General features: G+C 47.1%; 1 pseudogene; it reads right to left on the reverse strand.

Moving 5' to 3' along the window:
* The window catches only part of LOC115182590 (tudor domain-containing protein 3-like), a 28,271-nt pseudogene extending 25,842 nt beyond the window's left edge, over positions 1-2,429 (reverse strand).
* Positions 2,430-10,358: the final 7,929 nt, after the last annotated feature.

Here is a 10,358-nt window from a genome sequence, read left to right on the forward strand (position 1 = left end):
GTCAAAGTAGTGTACTACATAAAGGGAATAGGGTGCCTCACGGGGAAGCAAAATGTAGCTGGCTGTTGTCAGACGGACGGGCCGCTGTCTCTTAATTATGACGTCGTCCCGGGCCGAGAGGAAGGCGCTGGAAGGAGAGTTGAGTCGCTTCGCCGTCTCGTTTGGATTCTACGTTCAGGTGAGGCTGTCATTGTGCTGACGGAGAGCGTGTCATCCATCTTCCTCTCCTCCGTTCCTCTCTGTTCTGTTTTCTTGGTGCCATTTCTGATGATGGAGAGGGTATTATAATGTGCTGCTCCCTCCCTCCTCTCATCCTTTCCTCTCCCACCCCCCCCCTCTCATCTCTGATGATGTTGAAAATGGCAGGGCCGTGGTTTTGTCTTTCAATAATGCACTGCTTAAGAGGCTTTCATGAAGCCTGTACTGCCTGAGCTCTATGCTGGCTGGCTCCAGTCTACAAATTGCTGAATCACAGTACAGGGAGAAACGGAGAGTGAGGGAGAAACGGAGAGTGAGGGAGAAACGGAGAGTGAGGGAGAAACGGAGAGTGAGGGAGAAACGGAGAGTGAGGGAGAAACGGAGAGTGAGGGAGAAACGGAGAGTGAGGGAGAAACGGAGAGGGAGGGAGGGAGAAACGGAGAGGGAGGGAGGGAGAAACAGAGAGGGAGGGAGGGAGAAACAGAGAGGGAGGGAGGGAGAAACAGAGAGGGAGGGAGGGAGAAACAGAGAGGGAGGGAGGGAGAAACAGAGAGGGAGGGAGGGAGAAACAGAGAGGGAGGGAGGGAGAAACAGAGAGAGAGGGAGAGAGGGAGAGAGGGAGGGAGGGAGGGAGGGAGGGAGAGAGGGAGAGAGGGGGAGAGGGGGAGGGAGAGAGAGACCCAGTCAGGGTGCTCTCTATCTCAGAGTAGTACCCTGGAGCTACGAGTATCACCCGTGTATTACTCCTATCGTCTCCCCCTGAAGGGCCTCGTCTGCCTCGTCTTGGAGATTCTACGTCTTTCAAGACGTCGCTTTAACGCTACGGCTTCTTTACCCCATCGTAACGTTTAACCCTGCATTCCTCTGGCGAGATTTTGGCCCTTTTTGTTGTTGTTGTGAGATTATAAAGTTCGCTCATCAGTACCAAATGGGCAGTTATTTTTGAGAAGTGGTGTTTTTTTTAAGTAGGAGAGAAAATGGCTGAAATCAACAACAAAAATGTCCAAATCAAAATGTCTGTTAGGATGTTAATACTCTTCAACCTGTGAACGTGGATCCTTCTGGAGTCTGACCTTGTTCAAACTGACCAACTGACTTTGTTTTGAATGACTGCTGTGACGAGCTGTCTGCTGGTGGGAAGAGACTGATCTATCTGCTGAAGGTCACTGCAGGGCCACTACAGTGATGTTCTGCGTCCCACATGTCAACCTGTATGTTTTAAACAGCTATTTGTTAATCGTTTTAAACGCTAAGAAAATGATCTTTAAATTACATATGAATTCACAATGCAGATATGGTCCTGTGTATGACCACTAGGGGGTAATGAAGTTCAATCTACCACAGTTATGGCTACCTACCAGGCGGCGTCAGGGCAACCTACCAGGCGGCGTCGGGGCTACCTACCAGGTGGTGTTATAGCTACCTACCAGGCGGCGTTATGGCTACCTACCAGGCGGCGTTATGGCTACCTACCAGGCGGCGGTATGGCTACCTACCAGGCGGCGTCGGGGCTACCTACCAGGCGGCGTCAGGGCTACCTACCAGGCGGTGTTATAGCTACCTACCAGGAGGCGTCAGGGCTACCTACCAGGAGGCGTCAGGGCTACCTACCAGGCGGCGTCAGGGCTACCTACCAGGCGGCGTCAGGGCTACCTACCAGGTGGTGTTATAGCTACCTACCAGGAGGCGTCAGGGCTACCTACCAGGCGGCGTCAGGGCTACCTACCAGGCGGCGTCAGGGCTACCTACCAGGCGGCGTCAGGGCTACCTACCAGGCGGCGTCAGGGCTACCTACCAGGCGGCCGGCGTCGGGGCTACCTACCAGGCGGCCGGCGTCGGGGCTACCTACCAGGCGGCCGGCGTCGGGGCTACCTACCAGGCGGCCGGCGTCGGGGCTACCTACCAGGCGGCCGGCGTCGGGGCTACCTACCAGGCGGCCGGCGTCGGGGCTACCTACCAGGCGGCCGGCGTCGGGGCTACCTACCAGGCGGCCGGCGTCGGGGCTACCTACCAGGCGGCCGGCGTCGGGGCTACCTACCAGGCGGCCGGCGTCGGGGCTACCTACCAGGCGGCCGGCGTCGGGGCTACCTACCAGGCGGCCGGCGTCGGGGCTACCTACCAGGCGACGTTCACCTTACTGCTGTACTACACCCACTTAGCAAGAATGGTAGTTTATGCAGTTTTTAGGTTTCACACCTCTAATTCCCTATATATTGCTTACTTTTGACCATGGCCCATAGGTTGCCATTTGGCACACATCCTAACTGGGGCTGTAATGAAGTTTCTGGCCACCCTCTCCTCACTCAAAAGGCACATTTTTTTTGTTGCTTTGGACTCGGCTTCACAGGCTGTCCGCGTTCCCCAGCGGGCCAAAGAACCGACTGATCATTAAAGAACACATTTCTGGACCATCAAGAATGAAGTGGGATTCCTGAGTGAATAGTCGTAGGTTAATGCCGTTTTGGCACGTACCACACCAACCTGCCAAGATTCACACCTGCGGGAAAATTGGGACGGGAGGAAAATAATTGGGATGGAGAGTCGGAGAGCGAGAGAGAGAGAGAGGGAGAGAGAAAGACAGCGTGAGAGAGCGAGAGACAGCGCGTGGGAGAGGTGGAGAGAGAGACAGGGAGAGACGGAGAGCGAGAGGGGTGAAGAGAGAGACTGGGAGAGAGAAAAGACTGGGCGTGGGCATCCTTCCTCTGCTGTGTCTGCTCCCCTGCAGAGTGGAGGGTTATTTATATGGACCAACACTACAGGGGTTATTAATATGGACCGACACTACAGGGGTTATTTATATGGACCAACACTACAGGGGTTATTAATATGGACCAACACTACAGGGGTTATTAATATGGACCGACACTACAGGGGTTATTAATATGGACCTACACTACAGGGGTTATTAATATGGACCAACACTACAGGGGTTATTAATATGGACCGACACTACAGGGGTTATTAATATGGACCGACACTACAGGGGTTATTAATATGGACCGACACTACAGGGGTTATTAATATGGACCAACACTACAGGGGTTATTAATATGGACCTACACTACAGGGGTTATTAATATGGACCAACACTACATGGGTTATTAATATGGACCGACACTACAGGGGTTATTAATATGGACCGACACTACAGGGGTTATTAATATGGACCAACACTACAGGGATTATTAATATGGACCAACACTACAGGGGTTATTAATATGGACCAACACTACAGGGGTTATTAATATGGACCAACACTACAGGGGTTATTAATATGGACCAACACTACAGGGGTTATTAATATGGACCGACACTACAGGGGTTATTTATATGGACCGACACTACAGGGGTTATTTATATGGACCGACACTACAGGGGTTATTAATATGGACCGACACTACAGGGGTTATTAATATGGACCGACACTACAGGGGTTATTAATATGGACCGACACTACAGGGGTTATTAATATGGACCGACACTACAGGGGTTATTAATATGGACCGACACTACAGGGGTTATTAATATGGACCGACACTACAGGGGTTATTAATTTGGAAGAACACTAAAGGGGTTATTTATATGGACCGACACTACAGGGGTTATTAAGATGGACCGACACTACAGGGGTTATTAATATGGACCGACACTACAGGGGTTATTAATATGGACCGACACTACAGGGGTTATTAATTTGGAAGAACACTACAGGGGTTATTTATATGGACCAACACTACAGGGGTTATTAATATGGACCGACACTACAGGGGTTATTAATATGGACCAACACTACAGGGGTTATTTATATGGACCATCACTACAGGGGTTATTAATATGGACCAACACTACAGGGGTTATTAAGATGGACCAACACTACAGGGGTTATTAATATGGACCAACACTACAGGGGTTATTAAGATGGACCAACACTACAGGGGTTATTAATATGGACCAACACTACAGGGGTTATTAATATGGACCGACACTTCAGGGGTTATTAATATGGACCGACACTTCAGGGGTTATTAATATGGACCGACACTACAGGGGTTATTAATATGGACCTACACTACAGGGGTTATTAATATGGACCTACACTACAGGGGTTATTAATATGGACCAACACTACAGGGGTTATTAATATGGACCAACACTACAGGGGTTATTTATATGGACCAACACTACAGGGGTTATTAATATGGACCAACCCTACAGGGGTTATTAATATGGACCAACACTACAGGGGTTATTAATATGGACCAACACTACAGGGGTTATTAATATGGACCAACACTACAGATACGGCTGATTTCTGATGTGATATCTCTCCCTGGCAAGATGCGATATCTCTCCCTGGACAGATGCGATATCTCTCCCTGGACAGATGCGATATCTCTCCCTGGCCAGATGCGATATCTCTCCCTGGACAGATGGGATATCTCTCCCTGGACAGATGGGATATCTCTCCCTGGACAGATGGGATATCTCTCCCTGGACAGATGGGATATCTCTCCCTGGACAGATGCGATATCTCTCCCTGGACAGATGGGATATCTCTCCCTGGACAGATGGGATATCTCTCCCTGGACAGATGGGATATCTCTCCCTGGACAGATGGGATATCTCTCCCTGGACAGATGGGATATCTCTCCCTGGACAGATGGGATATCTCTCCCTGCACAGATGGGATATCTCTCCCTGGACAGATGGGATATCTCTCCCTGGACAGATGGGATATCTCTCCCTGGACAGATGGGATATCTCTCCCTGGCCAGATGGGATATCTCTCCCTGGACAGATGCGATATCTCTCCCTGGACAGATGCGATATCTCTCCCTGGACAGATGTGATACAGATGTGATATCTCTCCCTGGACAGATGTGATATCTCTCCCTGGACAGATGTGATACAGATGTGATATCTCTCCCTGGACAGATGTGATATCTCTCCCTGGACAGATGTGATACAGATGTGATATCTCTCCCTGGACAGATGTGATATCTCTCCCTGGACAGATGTGATACAGATGTGATATCTCTCAATGGTTTACTGTTGTCGTTTACAGACAGATGATTGGTTATGTTAAGAGAGGTCTGGCCTACCATGTCTCTGCTGTCCTGCAGCACTAGGTTTTAAGCCTAGTTGTCGTTTTCAGAGAGACTTGATTACCGCTAGCTAAAGAAGTCTGTCACTTACTCTGTGCTGCTGCTCTAAGTTTCACTGTTGTCATTATCAGAGACATGATTATCTTTGTTAAGAGAAGTCTGTCAACCAGCAGGCCTTTTTTCTCTCAAATTATAAACTCATCACGTTGTCAGAGTTAAAGCAACACCCATCAAGTGTCTGCTTCACTGAGTCCAGGGCTGTAACAGTTGTCTGCTTCACTGAGCCCAGGGCTGTAACAGTTGTCTGCTTCACTGAGCCCATGGCTGTAACGGTTGTCTGCTTCACTGAGCCCAGGGCTGTAACGGTTGTCTGCTTCACTGAGCCCAGGGCTGTAACGGTTGTCTGCTTCACTGAGCCCAGGGCTGTAACGGTTGTCTGCTTCACTGAGCCCAGGGCTGTAACAGTTGTCTGCTTCACTGAGCCCAGGGCTGTAACGGTTGTCTGCATCACTGAGCCCAGGGCTGTAACGGTTGTCTGCATCACTGAGCCCAGGGCTGTAACGGTTGTCTGCATCACTGAGCCCAGGGCTGTAACGGTTGTCTGCATCACTGAGCCCAGGGCTGTAACGGTTGTCTGCTTCACTGAGTCCAGGGCTGTAACAGTTGTCTGCTTCACTGAGCCCAGGGCTGTAACAGTTGTGTTTGTCACCATTTTGATCCAAGAAAAACAACATCTCTATGCATCTGCAAAGAGTGAAACAGCATGTCAACAGTCAGGTAGGTTTGTATTGATGGAAAACACATTGTTTGAAATGTCTACATTAACTTGCCAATCAAATGCCATTGACTGCGTTGCTATTTTAGGACAGGGGAGGTAGAGACAGGGTGAGGGTTGTAGTATTTTAGGGGAGATAGAGACAGGGTGAGGGTTGTAGTATTTTAGGGGAGGTAGAGACAGGGTGAGGGTTGTAGTATTTTAGGGGAGGTAGAGACAGGGTGAGGGTTGTAGTATTTTAGTACCACGACTGTCTGACCTATCCTTTATATGTCCCATCAATTCCTTGTAGCAGGTCTGACATTTACCTATTTCCCCATGATGTTCCTTCTGCATGTTTTTCCAGAGGCTGTATGGCCAGGAGTGGGAGAGGATTCAATTCAGAATTGATTTACGGCATTGACGAGACAAGCCTAATTAAGCTACCAGGAATGGTTGGCTTGACGTGGGTGGAACTGAACTTTTCACAACAGCAAAACAGAGTAATCATTTTATTTTTCTTACCACTGGTCTCTTTTTCTCTCTCTGTTCTGAGTATAGAAAACACCCCAGATGCACAATACATCTGTAAAATACATTCATCAATCAAACATATGGTCCGTAGGAAGACTACACATCCAGTCCCATGGGGCGGCAGCGTAGCCTATTGGTTAGAGCGTTGGACTAGTAACCGAAAGGTTGCAAGATTGAATCCCCGAGCTGACAAAGTAAAAGTCTATCGTTCTGCCCCTGAACAAGGCAGTTAACCCACTGTCCCTAGGCTGTCATTGTAAATAAGAATTTGTTCTTAACTGACTTGCCTAGTTAAATTAAGGCAAAATCACTTTTGATTAGCTCACCAGTCTTCATCGGTAGGTTTCATACATAGTCCTAAATCCTTTGTAATATTAGTGTGTTTTAGAATCCAGGACACGTCTACAACATCCATGTTTTTGTGGATTAATTAAGATTCTTATTGGCTTCCTGTCAACTTCCCAAATGAAGGAAGTGATGGTTGTGTATTTGTCAACGTTACGTTATGTGGCCCAGGGCTAGCTTCAGGGTGTTTGTTAACGTTATGTGACCCAGGGCTAGCTTCAGGGTGTTTGTTAACGTTATGACCCAGGGCTAGCTTCAGGGTGTTTGTTAACGTTATGTGCCCCAGGGCTAGCTTCAGGGTGTTTGTTAACGTTATGCCCCAGGGCTAGCTTCAGGGTGTTTGTTAACGTTACGTTATGTGGCCCAGGGCTAGCTTCAGGGTGTTTGTTAACGTTATGTGCCCCAGGGCTAGCTTCAGGGTGTTTGTTAACGTTATGTGCCCCAGGGCTAGCTTCAGGGTGTTTGTTAACGTTATGACCCAGGGCTAGCTTCAGGGTGTTTGTTAACGTTACGTTATGTGACCCAGGGCTAGCTTCAGGGTGTTTGTTAACGTTACTTTATGAAACCCAGGGCTAGCTTCAGGGTGTTTGCTAACGTTATGTGACCCAGGGATAGCTTCAGGGTGTTTGTTAACGTTATGTGACCCAGGGCTAGCTTCAGGGTGTTTGTTAACGTTATGTAACCCAGGGCTAGCTTCAGGGTGTTTGTTAACGTTATGTGGCCCAGGGCTAGCTTCAGGGTGTTTGTCAACGTTACGTTATGTGACCCAGGGCTAGCTTCAGGGTGTTTGTTAACGTTATGTGACCCAGGGCTAGCTTCAGGGTGTTTGTTAACGTTATGTGGCCCAGGGCTTGCTTCTCTCCCTGGACAGATGCGATATCTCTCCCTGGACAGATGTGATACAGATGCGATATCTCTCCCTGGACAGATGCGATATCTCTCCCTAGACAGATGCGATATCTCTCCCTGGACAGATGTGATACAGATGTGATATCTCTCCCTGGACAGATGTGATATCTCTCCCTGGACAGATGTGATACAGATGTGATATCTCTCCCTGGACAGATGTGATATCTCTCCCTGGACAGATGTGATACAGATGTGATATCTCTCCCTGGACAGATGTGATATCTCTCCCTGGACAGATGTGATACAGATGTGATATCTCTCAATGGTTTACTGTTGTCATTTACAGACAGATGATTGGGAGCCAGAGATCAAGATAGCCTGACCTGTTCCCGACCCCAACAGATTCCGCTGGCCTTGACAGATTCCGCTGGCCTTGACAGATTCTGCTGTTATTTTCTGTAGTTGCCAGTAGGTAACAGGCTGTTATTTGCTGTAGTTGCCAGTAGGTAACAGGCTGTTATTTGCTGTAGTTGCCAGTAGGTAACAGGCTGTTATTTGCTGTAGTTGCCAGTAGGTAACAGGCTGTTATTTGCTGTAGTTGCCAGTAGGTAACAGGCTGTTATTTCCTGTAGTTGCCAGTAGGTAACAGGCTGTTATTTGCTGTAGTTGCCAGTAGGTAACAGGCTGTTATTTGCTGTAGGTGCCAGTAGGTAACAGGCTGTTATTTGCTGTAGGTGCCAGTAGGTAACAGGCTGTTATTTGCTGTAGGTGCCAGTAGGTAACAGGCTGTTATTTGCTGTAGTTGCCAGTAGGTAACAGGCTGTTATTTCCTGTAGTTGCCAGTAGGTAACAGGCTGTTATTTGCTGTAGTTGCCAGTAGGTAACAGGCTGTTATTTGCTGTAGGTGCCAGTAGGTAACAGGCTGTTATTTGCTGTAGGTGCCAGTAGGTAACAGGCTGTTATTTGCTGTAGGTGCCAGTAGGTAACAGGCTGTTATTTGCTGTAGTTGCCAGTAGGTAACAGGCTGTTATTTCCTGTAGTTGCCAGTAGGTAACAGGCTGTTATTTCCTGTAGTTGCCAGTAGGTAACAGGCTGTTATTTCCTGTAGTTGCCAGTAGGTAACAGGCTACACCAGCGGTCGGCAACCCTTTCCATTTGGATACCAGTTCATCTTACCATTTCTACCGATCTGTGTGCAAGTTATGATTTTCAAATGCACATGGAACAATTTATAATAACGTTTTTATCTCAATCATTGTTGTTAATCAAAATTCTAAAAGTAACTTCTATTACCAATTATTTTAAAAATAGCCCGACATAAAGCCAACAAATACAAACATTGCAGCCTGCAGGTAGAAAATATCCTGATTAAAAATAAATATCCTATGAATCACAAAGGCTACACATGGCCTGACTGCAACGAACTTCAAACATTATCCACTATTAACTTGTGTCTGGTCTGAAGCTCCTTGAAACATTATCAACTATTAACTTGTGTCTGGTCTGAAGCTCCTTGAAACATTATCAACTATTAACTTGTGTCTGGTCTGAAGCTCCTTGAAACATTATCAACTATGATCTTGTGTCGGGTCTGAAGCTACTTGAAACATTATCAACTATTATCTTGTGTCGGGTCTGAAGCTCCTTGAAACATTATCAACTATTATCTTGTGTCTGGTCTGAAGCTACTTGAAACATTATCAACTATTAACTTGTGTCTGGTCTGAAGCTCCTTGAAACATTATCAACTATTATCTTGTGTCGGGTCTGAAGCTCATACTAGCTAACTTGCTACATTGTATAGAATATTCTGGGCCCTTCAAGAGTTTCTCCCTCAAGTGAGCTCCATACAGACAGACATCGCTGTAGACCATTTGGGTAATGGATAACAAGTAATCAGGTAGAATTATTCTATACTTTCCACCGGATCAGAGCATTACGTTTTCTCCCTTTCACTCTGAGTGGTTATGGAAAGACAGTGAGCTGGAAAGGTATTTTAAATGAGCTATGTTGAGGATATATTGTCATTCTCAATATATTTAAAAACAGACTCTGTTTACTTGCTGTTTTGAGATGAAGAAAAAACTACTTTGAGGAGCTCCACAGTGATGGTGAGTTAAGACAATCAGAAATACAAATCAGATCCCCAAATGGACACATTTATAGACCTACTTTTATGTGTAATCAGGGCCAGGTAGCCTATAGACCTACTTTTATGTGTAATCAGGGCCAGGTAGCCTATAGACCTACTTCTATGTGTAATCAGGCCAGGTAGTCTATAGACCTACTTCTATATGTAATCAGGGCCAGGTAGTCTATAGACCTACTTCTATGTGTAATCTGGTAGTCTATAGACCTACTTCTATGTGTAATCAGGGCCAGGTAGTCTATAGACCTACTTCTATATGTAATCAGGGCCAGGTAGTCTATAGACCTACTTCTATGTGTAATCAGGCCAGGTAGTCTATAGACCTACTTCTATGCGTAATCAGGGCCAGGTAGCCTATAGACCTACTTCCAAATGTAATCAGGGCCAGGTAGTCGATAGACCTACTTCTATGTGTAATCTGGTA

Source organism: Salmo trutta, unplaced genomic scaffold (assembly GCF_901001165.1).
Source record: "Salmo trutta unplaced genomic scaffold, fSalTru1.1, whole genome shotgun sequence".
Taxonomy (NCBI): Eukaryota; Metazoa; Chordata; class Actinopteri; order Salmoniformes; family Salmonidae; genus Salmo; species Salmo trutta.